We start from the raw sequence: 14,253 nt of genomic DNA on the forward strand, positions 1-14,253 counted from the left end.
GGGTTTGTATGAGTCTGGAGAAGTTTGATTAGAAGGGAATAGGGCAACTACATTCTGCTCATAGATGCTGATGATGCTTCATATAAGTAGATACATTGATGGAGAAAGATATGGCATTGTAACATCAAAAGAGAGTTTGGGATTATTGATAGGGCTTATTAATAGAAGCAACAGAACATACAGAAGAGAGTGGATGGCCCTGGCTGACACAATGGCAACAGATTCTTTTGAAATTGACAGGAATGGGCTTCAGACACACAGGGTACAAGTTAATTGCTAGACAGACACGTATTTTGACCTTATTTATAGGCAGATAGGGAAACTGAAGTATTGTTATAACTAGTTAAGTTACACTGGGTATTAGCAAATACAGAAATCGTCACTGGGAACTCTAGCATAATGCAGAAGGTTTGGGATGTGGATGGTAGATCCTTTTCTGCTGTTGTGTACTCATTTACTTCTGAAAAAGATTACACAGGGAAAGAGAAATAATTTTGTAAATTTTAACCACATTCAGTCTTGTGATAGGTGAATAACGATCCAGTGATCTTTCTCTTAAAGTGAAGTCCTGTCCCAAATGCAAATTTCCTTATTATTTTTCCCTTTGCTCTTTTCCTTGGAAATCTCCAAATCTCCAGAAGATTTATAAATTTATTAATCTTTCGATATTCCATTTGTGTCCTTACTGCATCTGAAAATATCTTTATTTGAGAGTCTTAAAGGGTACAATTGTTTCTTCATGAGACTACCTTCTTAGTCTAATGATTCCTCTCCTAGATTTTAGCTCAGGTCCTTCACTGAAACGCTGGACACAAGGGTTTAGCTGGTCTTCCTGGTCAAGTTAGGAAGAGTTTGTTCTAACAACGATCACAGCAAAAAAAGACTGATTGCTTTGTTTCTAATCACTCATCCTCAACCTGGTTTTGGTACTCACACCCTGCTAGACTGGCATATTCAGTTATTACATTCCTACACTGTATTTCCCATTGCATCATTCTTTGACCTATGTTGACCGCTTTCCTCCCTCTCTGGAGGCTTCAGACATTCCCCTTTCTCTCCCAGCTTGTTTGTCTATTTCTAGTTGCATATCTCTATTATTTTTTAATTCTCCATTCTCCCTCCAGGGAAGCTTCCCCACCCTTCCTCATCAGTTGTTGTTTGATGATAATAATGGAACATTGGCTAAAGAAAAGGAGTTGCATAAAAATCCACACCGAACTTTACAACCCCTCTAGAGCTCCCAATGAAACAGGTTTCCAAAACTAAAAAATAACTACCCCAAGCCCTAGGCCCTGGAAAACTCGCTAACAACTCTCCCGAATCCAGTAGTGCTTAGTTTAGTCTTGGATATGAAGTCATACAGACTTACATACTCCAGCTCACAGCCAAAATGCTTCTCATGGGTCCTGCACAATCAGCACACAGAAGAAATTTCAGATCCCTTCAAGTTTATCCTATGCACTCCAAAGGTGTGCTAATGGATAGAAAGGAGTATGTCACCTACAGCTGACAACAAAGATGTAATTGAACATAGCTAACTGAAGTAATACTGAGAACACTAAGAGACTAAAGCAAAGCACTCGATGCAGCTTGTTTTCTGCCAAATTAGGTGAGTTTTATAAGTCTACATAGATCTCTTAACTTAGCTTGGTGTGTCCCCTTGTGCTGGGTGTAGCAGAAAGATAGCAGTTTGGACTTGCAAGTACAATCTATTCTCACCCTGCAAGTCCTATAGGAGGGCATCCCAACACCAGTCAGCTCTGTCTGCTCAGTCATTCCCTTTTTAAGCATTGTACCAGTTTTAATGCTGCTCTGTGCCAGCAGTGCTTGAAAACAGCCTTAGATGGCTTGCGGAGCAAGCCTAAAATGCAGTCAAAAACTTTTCTACTACGATGGGAAAGAGAAATGTTACCCTGTAACAAACAGTTCAGCAAGGCAGATTCAGAGCATTTGTAAGTCTAGATTTTTGTACCTCATCTATTGCTGTATGATCTGATGGAGAATTTTTCAAGTCCTTGATTTCTCTAGTACTGATTTACATTTGTTAAGTGGAGGGAGCTATGAATGTGCTCTGTCTTAGCTTATTGTTTTTGCATGTTAAAATTACTTCCCCTGAATGGTCCAGTAAGCATGAAGGAGGAATAAATTTTGATTGCACTATGCCACCTGTATTCCTGACAGCTTAATTTGTTAATGTCAAGTCCGTAAGCACTAAACGAATGCCCATGAAAGTCTTAACTATCTGATGAAGGGCACTGGCTAGTATGATGCAATTAGCTGAGTTCATCGATTATGATGGACAGCTGGAGCTCTCTGGGTTTTTCCGAAAGACCTTAATCAAAGGCATCAGAATAATAGAAGCTCTCTAAATTACAAAGGCAGTGATCTAAGACAGTTAATTAGATATTTTTTAAATTGTTGTGTTTTTTATACTTCCCATTTATCCTTGACACTTAAGTCTCGACCACAGAAGAATATAACTGTACTGTCGATCTCACTTCAATCAAAAAGACTTTTAATTTGCATAGTAAGTTGAAAGTATTCATGTGAAACTAAGACTTGTAATAAGGCAAAAAAATAAATTCTCACACAGTTTTGTAGGATTTTCATGTTCTCTCTTATTAGCAAGAGTGTTTGAAAGTCACTTTCTCATGAGGTAAAGACTGGTTTTCAGAACTTTTTTTGTTTATTTTGTTTTGCTATTTATTTGTGATTTTCACCCTGGCCAACTGATGAATTCAATAGAATAACAAAGCAATTCCCTTTGACAGGAGGCACAATACCAGCTAACCCAGCTTGTCTATTAGCAACAGGGCTGGCTGAGCAGCTGGCCCCTGTCCCACTGCCAGGAAATGCTGACAGCAACAGCTTCACCATTTCAGCTGCTAACTGGCTCCATAGAGAGTCTTGATGGCTAATGAATTGCGTAAGTGCTACCCAGATCTGTCCAGATCTGAGAAAAATAACAGCAGCTTTGGGACGTCAGATGCTTTGAAAGAGACCCTTTGCCACAGAAAGTTTCATTATAAATGTATAGGTCGCACTCCACAGTGATTTTCTGCAGTGTGGTAACACACATCAACCATGCTGTGTTTTCAGGTAAAGCAGAATGAGAAAGAGTTTAGGAGACACCAGTGTCTTTCAGCTGGCAGAAAGTGTTTTGCTATGACAGCAGCCAGCCACGATGGAGCCAACAGACAGCAGTGTGCATGCATGTTGAAAATTGGCTGATTTAGTTGCCTTCCCACACGTACAAATGAATCCTGGTAGCTCCCTAATTGCCAAGCTGTTAGCTATGCAGTCAGGCAGCTCCAGATTAAGCCAGTCCCTTCAATTTTGGATGCTTGCTTTCACAGCTGTGAGGAAATCCATGTTGCTTTGTCCATTTTTATTAAGCTATTGGAGATCTGAATGTGGACAAGCATTGTGTAAAACTCCAAACAGATCAGTGCTTTGAGGCAACTGCCCTTAGGTACACATGCTGTGTGGATGCCCAGAGGCAGCTGTTTATTCTTTGGTGTCTTAGGCAGACTTTATCTGAAACAGGAAAAGCCATCTGCATATAACAAGAATCAGAAGCTTTACTCGTGGCTTTTTCTGAGTAGTAGAAAGTTATTAACTTCAGCCAGGATGATCACAAACACGATATGGTGAGTTTTAAAGGCACATCTGCTGAATGTTGCTGAAGGTTGTGTTGGTGGGAAAACTGTCCCTGTGACACAGAATCTCTGACATTTGAAGATCAAGTGGACTGTTTAGTTACCTTTGGAAATGTTTACTTTGATTTCTCTAAACTTTGCGTTAAGCTCAGATGATTCTTCCAGCTAAGCTGAGAATACCTTTTTGAGAAACTGCTCTTCATAATTAAGGTGAAGGATATAACAAGACTTGGTTTCTGAGCTAAAGCATTTAACAACCATAATAAACAGGCCAGCCATGGGGGTCTATATAACTGCAGGCTACCTGTCTGGCTGGGATAACAGCTTTATACCTTATGATGAATGTGGATGGATGCCACGCGGGCTCAGCTTCAGTGCTCCCCTTCTGTTCCCACGGAGCTTGTTGCTATGTGCTGTTTGAATAGAGCAATCCAGTCAAGCTACCATCTGCAGTGTAGATGCAGTCAGGAGCAGATTACTCACCTATACAAACATAAGGAAATAAACCAGTCACTTTACCAGACATTTGATTCTACACAGGGAGGTACACTCAGACTTTTCATGATCTATATTTATTTTACAAGTAATACTAGTGGATGTATCCCAGTCCTCCTAGCTTGGAGTCTGCTATATCCTTCCAGCACATATACAGTGTCTCCATAGCATCACTCATTCCCCTGGTAATTGATGAGAAGTCCAAATGAGACTTTTGAAGCCAGTGTCATTCTGATTATTCCTATCAAAATCGCAAGATACAAAGCAATTTATATGCTTTTGCTTACCAGTAATCTAATGGTAAAAAGTACACTCTGGCAAAATTCCTGGTATGGAGACTACAGTAAACCCACTAACACTTTGACACCCTTCCTATTGTGGTTTCCAAGAAAGCCAACTCTTTTCTTTAGTGACTACCACAGGTTTACATAGCTGAGAAATTACTGCTAGCTGCCAGAAAGTTTTCTTCACTTCCCATTTAGGATTTATTCTTACTTGCAGCTGCAAAAGCTGTCTCTATGCTCCTATTTTCTAGTCTCTGTTTTCATTAGTTGGTGGGCACAGGTAGAGGTTTTATTATTTCTTTCTGTTGTGACAATCTTTCATGATATACTTTCCCTAGCTTCAGACCTTACTGGGGGTGGCAATCACTTGAATCAAACAAGACAATGGTGTCTTAAATTTTATTTGTATAATGGGAGAATTCATGGCTGCTGCAGTGACTGCAATTATTGTATCCATAGCAGCCAACATCACACTTGACTGCTTTGGAAACAGTCCCTGATGAACATTGGATTTGCATGAAAGGCTCAGTTGTTCAAACAGATCATCAAATTAAACAAAAGAAATTTCCCTTTTTAGTTGTGTTTGCAGAAAGACAAAAATAATTGTTGAGGGCCTCATACTGTGAGTCCTCAGAGCTTTGCTGAGCCATAGCAGGGTTTCCTGTGTATCAAATCAAGGTATCTAAAAATCTTTTGTTTGCCAGATTCCAGGGCTGACACACTCCAGCCTGACTCCTCTCTCAGAGCAGATGAGTTCAACATTGTTCAGCATATCAGTTATCCTTTCCTTTCTCATTCTTTTGCCTCCTGGTAATGACAGTGGTACCTGCCCTCTCACCTCCTCTCTTATCAGCATCTGAGCTTTGATCTGAGCATATTTTTCTGATGTTCCCTTAGCTCTCTGATGTAGCAAAACCAAGAAGTTTACATATTTTAATGTTTTAAGATCACAGAGCTAAGACTGCTATTTTCTGGTATGAGCTCTCCAATTTTTTAGGTTAGGTTTTTAGGCTGGGTATTTTAGTCTAGGTTTAGCATTTCTAGACTTATGGGTTAGCACTGGAAGCTCATCTGTGGGACCTCTTAATTGTTGCCCACCTGTTGTTGGTTGATGGTGAATTTAGGCAATCCTGGGTTTCATTGTGGGAGCCTGAAGTGACTGCTCTAGGCAGCAGAAGAAAAGCAAGCAGACTCAAACCAATAAGCTTTTAAAGTTTCACTGCAAATTTGCCAAGCAGTTTTAATGGTGCCATCAGGAATAGAAAATGGTGTCATGAAACAAAAAAAGAATCTTTCTGTAGGCTTCTTTAGAATGATGTATAGATCTGTACCTCATTTATAGAATTATATGGGATAGTAAAAATACCCCAAACTTAAAAAGAAAGGGAAATTGCTCTGGCAGATCTTTTAATGAATAATATCTGGACAAGCCTACTACGTATTTACGTAGGCCTATTGACAATTTCATGCTATTTTACTCCAGTAGTGCTGTCCAAAAACATGAATGTAATAAGGAGGAAACATTGAACACAGCCATCAAATGTGAATTTAGTCTGACTCTTACTGTGCTGCTACTCTCATTCCTCCATCTAACTGCCTTTAAGTCTTATTTTCCAACTCCCTGACAATTTATGCTGATCTAAGTCCATATGCTAGCACTGCATTTTCCCTATCCTGTGGTGAGCCAGTTCAGGGAGTTGAAGAGGAAGGAAACTTACAGAGCAAAGCAAGTTGTTTTCAGGTGGTTTGGCTCCCTGAACTCAATTGCTAAGAGGTGAGCAAGCACCACTGCTAGTGCAAATGTAATGAATACTCTAGGAACAGAGTTGTACTTCAAGAGCTGCATATCCTAAATCTTACCTGATCCTCGGCTTCTGAATGGAACTTGCTAACACAAATCAGGATCCGTTAACTTCCTTAATAGGGTAACTTGCTTTTCTGTTTCCCAAACGCAGAGCTTGTTGTGACTCATTAGGACTCATCTTGATGAAATAAAATGCCAAAAAAATAACTTAACTGACTTAATGAATCTAGAAGTTAATCACATGCCAATAACAAAATCTAAATAAAATATTTCAAAATACAAGAAGAGTGTAATTTGTTAACCAGGTAATTTTTGTCATTTTATAGTTCTGCCAAATGAGCAGACAAGGTGAAGTCTCTTAACCCCTCTTGAATCCATAGGGGTTTTTGATGTCATTGAACCAGGATTTAATTGCAAAGATTCTTCTCTTAAAACAGAAAGCAAAAAATCAGAGTTTACTGTCTGCATCTATAGTGGCCACATATTTGAATATGTGAAGATATTTCTTCGTACAAAAGGCAGGTCACAGATGCGGAAGCACAACGTGGATTTAAAACAGAAAAAAGGTGATAAACCCCTAGAATAAAATCAGAAACTTTTGAACTCTCTATACATATTTATAATTGCCATATAAATTCCAAGAAAACAATTGATATTTAGGCAAAAAAAAAGAATATTTTAGTAAGCATTTAATTAATCTCAATGAGTTTAAATAAATTTAATTTAATGAATATTGATTTTTCAATGCAGTGCCTTGATACCTAATGCTGTAGTGAAATATTTACAGTTGTGACACCTTAAAACAAGCAGTGTTGCTCTTTACCTGCTATATAAATCATCTGCTTCAGTAGAACACTTTATCAGGTTATTTGCTGGGATACAGTACAATACAGGCGTGAAGGTCTGGAAGCTGCATTCCTGTATTCTTACATTTATTTGTTCATAAACATCACTGAGAGATTCATAGATGTGTAAGGAGGTTACAAGACAACAGCACAGATATTGTGGCTGGTTGCTTTCTCAGATGGGACATTGTCAAGGTCAGGCTATTATTCTGACATAGCATTGATTATTTGGGCAGAGGATAAACAACATTTTCAGTATAACTGTGTTGATTTGAATACGAGTAATATTTCTCAACACTTAATCTGGAAAAAGCTCTCAAAGGTCAAACCTATAACCTGAAATAAAAGGGGAAGATTCAGAGCTGCAAGCTGGTTTTCAGTTAAGACTGAAAGCCTGAGTGCAACTGAGCCTCAACATACATGTGATTCTACCAAGAAAAAAAAGGAAATAAAAAAGAAAGATGGAGTGTTGTTTAATGCTGCCTGTACTTAGCAAAGTATATTGTTGGTCTCCACGCTGTATTAATCAACTGCAAAAACTATACGTGTACACAACACTGCAGTTTTAAAAGGATCAGTGATTGGCATATGGGTTTTTTTTTTTTTTTTTTTTTTTTGTACAGTAGGGTCCATGTATAGAATCACGGATAACTTGGATTACATCTTTTTCTCCCTCCACCTGAATGGGTTCACTTCCTTTCAACAATATTGCAGCTTATTTCTCCCAGAAAAGCAAGGGAGTAAAAGGAGAAAGAGAAAGAAAAAGAAAAAGTCAACACATAAAAATGCTATGGACTTAGTTTGTACTAGAAAGAGATGTCACATGTCTGGCAACACAATGGCTCTTTCAAGGCCCAAATTATCCTCATATGATGACCCTTGAAACATTCTCCAAAGTTTTCAAGAGACATGACGTCATGTCTTGGAATTTGGACAATGAAGCAGTGATAGCTTCATTGTAAGGACTCTTTCAGCTACTCTTCTTCAGTCCCTGATGAATTCAGATAAAGTAGATCTGGCAAAAACTGGAATTGACCACCTTTTAGTGACATTCTCCTCCTTGACAGACATCGTTAAATGTACGTGGGATGCTGCACTGCAGTCAGTGGAGTTGCCATCCTTTATACCAGTAATGAGAGACAGTGACATCTTTCCCACATCTTTCAGTCAGAAGTGATTCGCACACTCCCTAGACCATGAGAAATGCAGAGATGACTTCTCCCAGGCCACCATCCTTCTGCATATTTCTGAATTCCTTCCCCACTGATTAGTGGAAGGAAACATGTTGACCCATTCACAGAGACAAAAGAAGCACAGCATCACCTTTGGGAAAAAACTCTCCTGAGTTCACAATTGACCTCTGTATCAAGTGCTCTCTCTTTAGTATCTTTGGCTAAGGTCTTTTTCCTGCCTGGCTATAAAATATTTGGAGGGTGATTCGCCCTCTGTAACACTTTCACAACTGTAGAAATGCATGTAGATGAACTCTAATCATCTGTGCTTTCCCTTGTTCACCCAAAGGTATTATTATATTAAATGTATGTCTCTCTTTTGTAAAGTTTGAGTTGGTTCTTCATGTCTCTTTCCTATGTTGGCAGAGAGCAACCTTACTTGTCACTCAGTAGCTGGATGTTTAGACTCCAGGGATTACATGCACAAAGACTCCATTAAATTTGCACAAAAAGGAGACTGCAGCACTGAGACATCAGCCCTTTCTGCTCCTGGAGAAAGGGCTGCCTGCAACTGCAGAGCTGGGGGAAGAGCCATGAGAGGGGTGGGCAGAGGTCAGACACAAACAGGCAAAGGGTACATTCCTCTTGCGGGTATGATGTGCTCTAGTCAAAGGACAAATACTTCTCCATGAACTGAAAGCTGCCACTTTGTGGTTCCTCTTATGTTTCAGCTACCAGGATATTTATAATAGCATGGAAGAATTGCACTGGCCTTACAACAGAAGATAGCTGTTGTGAGGTACCCAAGGTGTCTATGCCCATATAATGTGTTTGTGCTGTAAAGCCATTCTCTAGTGCAACAGCCAAGGTGACTGCCTACCTAAGGATTCTGCTGCTTGGTACACACCACTGTGCAGCTGGCTGTGTAGCTGCTGCATCTGAAACACCAAGCAGCATCCTGAAGCAATGGGGTTGACTCTGAACTGGTGATATTATTGTCATAACTGGTCAACATTCCTGGTCTGCAAGTAGAACTCAAGACTTACAGTGAAAAACTCTATGACATATTAGCTAGCTTGCTTGTTCTTCATACTTTTCTCCTTTAGTTTGCTAGAAAGTCCAGAAAGGGCTGTAAAGGGACTTGCTATATTAATATCCTGTTGAAGAAAGTGGGTGCTCCATGGACTAGACAATATTAAAGCTGCAGTGAAATGAATATCGTGAAGCAGTTCACTTCAACTCAAAAGTTTTCAGTGATTGGTTAGTGTTGATAATTCAAGTTGCACAGAAGTTAGAAACTATAAAGCTATAAAAGAGATTGACTTGAGACAAGGAAAAGAGAAATGTAAATAGGATCTGCTTTAAGCTATGAGCATTACAAGCTGCAGTTTCTGTTCACCTTCTCCAGGTTTGGAGGCAGACATGAGATATGATTTTTAGTTTATTATTTCTGGAGAAAATTTTCAAAGAATGTAAATGAGAAAAGAAGAAAAATACTCATCCCCTTGACCTTTCTGTCTGCATATGCAACTGTTTCTCCTGAGGGACAAAACAAGTCACAAAACACAGTGGGAGATATTGCTGGGGTAAGTTTTGGAATCTCTGTCCTTGGAGATACTACAAACTCAAGTAAGGCATGGCCTTTAGCTGTCTCATGTAGCTTTCTAGGTAGCCCAGCAACGAGCAAATGTTGGAACAAATGGCCTGCAGAGGTTCCTTTAAGACCTGATTATTCTGTCATTATGTGATTACAGTATTGTCATGAAAGTATGCACCTGAACACACGTACACACAAAGACACACACACACATGGAAAAAGTGTATGGGGAGGGTCCTTGAAATGATCATATTCAGGGCATGGCCTTTATATTAGGAAATTTAAACAGTAACATGACTGTTAAGTACACAGCAGGGCAGTGACTACAACAGGTACAGAACAGCAAGAAAGAGTTGCAGACATTGAAATAAATGTTTCCTTCCACTGTTCCTCTTGAAGAGAGGTAGCTGGGCAACAGCTAGTCCTCTTCTGAAGAGCAAGGCCCTCTTATTTCAGAACATTGCCCACTCAGAGATAATGAATGGGTTCTTATTTTTCATCTGCTGCATTACATGCACGTATTTTGCAATAAGCAGAAGTCTTGCAATAAGCAATACTAAGAGGGAAAAAGCCATAAGAGATCAGCTTTTAAATTTAAACTTTTATACCATTAAATGGTGTTTTCTTGTGAGGCAAATGTCTGTAGCTGCTCACCCCAGAGAACCTGCAACTGAGATGCTTGACAAAGAAAGAGAAATGCATAGATGGGAAAGCAGGTGGCAAAAGGACAATCAGTGAAAAATAAGATAAATGTGTTTTTACATAGTTACCAAGAACAGGCTTTCTCAGGTGCTTACATCTGCATCTCTGTGGTATACAATGAGATTGATTTAATTTTGAAATGTAGTGAAAAGCATCCTGTAAAATGGGATTAGACGAGGTTTTGAGGAAGATAAAATTTCAAAATGTGATGGCATTACTGTGTGTTTCAGCAAGTTTGACATACCTCAGAAATTAGGAAGACTATCACCTTGTCAAAATAACTCCTAAATACGAAAGGAAGGCAATTTGCCAAAGCTTGATAAAAACAGGTAACATCTGCTCTTTCAGAGTCAACTGACACTGCTAGCTGCCTTAAGCTGTAACTTATTCACAGTTCTGTATGGATTGTGAATCCACAGGCTAAAGCTGATTACTACTGATTCCAATAGCATTATTGATAATGTAGATTCATAGAATCATAGTATAGTTAGGGTTGGAAAGAACCTCAAGATCATCTAGTTCCAACCCCCCTGCCATGGGCAGGGACATCTCACACTAAACCATATCACCCAAGGCTTCATCCAACCTGGTCTTGAACACTGCCAGGGATGGAGCATTTACTACTTCCCTGGGCAACCCATTCCAGTACCTCACCACCCTTACAGTAAAGAATTTCTTCCTTATATCCAGTCTAAACCTCTGCTGTTTAAGTTTCAACCCGTTACCCCTTGTCCTGTCACTACAGTCCCTAATGAAGAGTCCCTCCCCAGCATCCCTGCAGGCCCCCTTCAGATACTGGAAGGCTGCTATGAGGTCTCCATGCAGCCTTCTCTTTTCCAGCCTGAACAGCCCAAACTTTCTCAGCCTGTCTTCATATGTGAGGTGGTGCGGTCCCCTGATCATCCTTGTGGCCCTCCTCTGGACTTGCTCCAACAGTTCCATGTCCTTTTTATGTTGAGGGGACCAGAACAGCACACAAGTAAGATAAGAACATACATTTAAGCTCTGCAGGATCAAAGTCTTATTCTGTTGATTTTTCTTATTGCTCCAAATGACATTTATTTGACATATGGATACCAATAACACAAATAATTTGTTTTTTCTTTTTCATTAGAGATTCAGCATTTCAGCAAGCTGTCAATTTATAAAACAAATTGAGCAACCTGGTGTAGGAAGGTGTCCCTGCCTATGGCATGGGGGGTTGGAACTAGATGATCTTTAAGGTCCTTTCCAACCCAAAACCATGATTTTATGATGATTCTATGAAACCAGCATCATCTGCTCTTTGTTTCTTTATGCTGATATTTTAATGCAACAGTGGCATCTGGCATAAAATGCTGTCACTAAAATGACAGAATGACTGTTTTCTCTACACAGTTCTGTTTGCAATATTGTACATCAGGAAGCTATTCCACTGGCATTGGCTCTTCAATTAGACAAGCCTGCTGTGCTGCTGGTGATTGCAAAGTGGATTATTGTACCAACACAAAGAAAGCTCTTCTCTGACATGTGTGTGAGAGCATAGTAGGTGGGGGAATTATGCCCACAGTTTGGCTCTTCAGAGTTTATGAATGTCATATTTCAGAAGCATCGGGATATTCAGACAGTGTGCAAGTGTTGGGATAAGTTGAGGAACAATGGCAATAGGGCTTACAAGCAGAGCTGTAACATATTCTATTTTAACAATTCAATCTGATTTTTAATGTGGGCAGAAAATTAAATGATGCCTGACAGAAATCATAATGTAACAGCATTGGGCTCCAGCACCAATAAGTCACTGTTGTAGACATTAGAAGTGAGGCATTAATGCAGTTATATTGCCCTGACTTAGATGTGTGTTTACATCAGCTCTGTGTGCACCACTCCCATTTTGCCCACTCAGGGAGGGAATGTGTATCAAACCCCCTTGCATTCAGGCTCAGCATGGCACAATCAAATGCAAATGTTGTGATGCAGGACATTTGAAATGAAGGCAGGTGCTGCATGAGTACAGGCTTCCTGGCTTTGTCAGGGAATTTTTTTTTTCATAGCAGATCCAAACTTATGTCTTTCCTTTGCCTGCTGGGACTCATATTTGAAGGAGGCCAAGTATTTCCCTCACTCCAAATCACATGGATCACAGGCTATCTCTAGACAAAAAACAGTCCTGGACCTAGTCTTCTTCCTAAAGCAAAGTAGCACAATAAGGAATTTGCATTCACAGAGTTGCCTTATTACCTTTAAATAGGGGAATTATATAAAAGTTGCTTATTGATAACAGTCTTTTCCTTATGCTATCCAAGCTGTGCCAAGTGAGCAAAATTGGACCAGGAGCCATTATAACAATTTAATAGAATGAATGGTCATGCTCTTGTGGCTGGGTCCATGCCGTGTTCACTTTACTGGTACAGTTGGGGCTTTATGGATTAGTGTGTCCAGCTGAGGAGACCTGGTTTCTTACCTTTGTCCCAAAAGCGTTTACATGACACAGTGGCAGGCAATAACACATGAAAGTGAGACTCTTCCTACTGGTGGAGAAAAGCATATTCTGATCAGTCCTTTCATGTACAAATTATGTGAAAGATAAAAGATAAAAGGCTGTGTTATGATTAATTTCAAAACATGACCTGAAATGGGTGTTTGTAGCCACACATCAGTACTCCAGGCAAGAAAAAGGGGTTTCTCTAAGTATAAACCGTCATGGAGCTGCCATGTCCTGCTGGACCCCATGAGGGAAGGGGAAATCTGGCAGAAGGGAAGCCAGCAGAAGGGAGGATGCTTCTCTCATTTTCCAGGACTTTCTGTGGCTTTTGAACACTTGCCATTCAGCAGAAAAACTAAACAGAAACAGTTCAGAGGGTTTCAGAAGTTAAACTCTTCCCAAACCTTTTTTCCACAAAATCTCTCTCTCTTACTCAAATCAAACAAGCAACAAGCTGCTGATCAGAACACTCATCTGGGACACCTAAAATGCCAGGTTTAGGCCCTTTTCCTAGCTTTCCCCTTTATTTATCAGGAACTGGAACTTGCTATGGGTTCTCCAAAGTGGAAGCAGCAAACTATGAAGTCTCTCTTCCTCCTCAGTCCCATGCTTATTTAGTGCTTTCTACAGTATGGATCTGCTGAAAGAAGGCTCCATGGACAGTAATCACATCCAAGGTTTTACCCAGAATAAGGGACTCTTACTGCTCTTACACCTTACTGTCTTTAATGTCTCATTGCTGTTCTTTCCTTGCTCCCAGGAGAGTATTATTCTGAAATGGAGACTTTTCAGAGCTAAAATCCCCTTTTGAATCTTATAAATATTTTCTAACCAATTTTTGTCAAAGCCAGCAAATCCTTCTATTGCCTAGCTTTTGACAGTGATGTTTTCCCAGCAATGATGGAAACAGCATTGTGTCATTAAGAAAATAATTTCAAGTCAGACTTTTATTGGATTGTACTTACAAATCTGCAGAAAGTAGATTGCTATTTTTGTAAAAATTTCCCGATGTCCTTGTTTTTTGAAGACTTTAAGGATGTGTGACAAAGAAATGTACAGATGCTTTTCCTAAATATATATGTGGACTAAGAGATTTAGCATAAAAATTATCTCTCCCTAAACACAAAGTATCCCACTGACATTCAAAGAGAATGGCAACACATTCTACCAATATATGGCAATGGATTCTCAGTTCATAGAGCCATAGAATCATAGAATAATGGAATGGTTTGGG

Source organism: Melopsittacus undulatus, chromosome 3, assembly GCF_012275295.1.
Source record: "Melopsittacus undulatus isolate bMelUnd1 chromosome 3, bMelUnd1.mat.Z, whole genome shotgun sequence".
Lineage (NCBI taxonomy): Eukaryota > Metazoa > Chordata > Aves > Psittaciformes > Psittaculidae > Melopsittacus > Melopsittacus undulatus.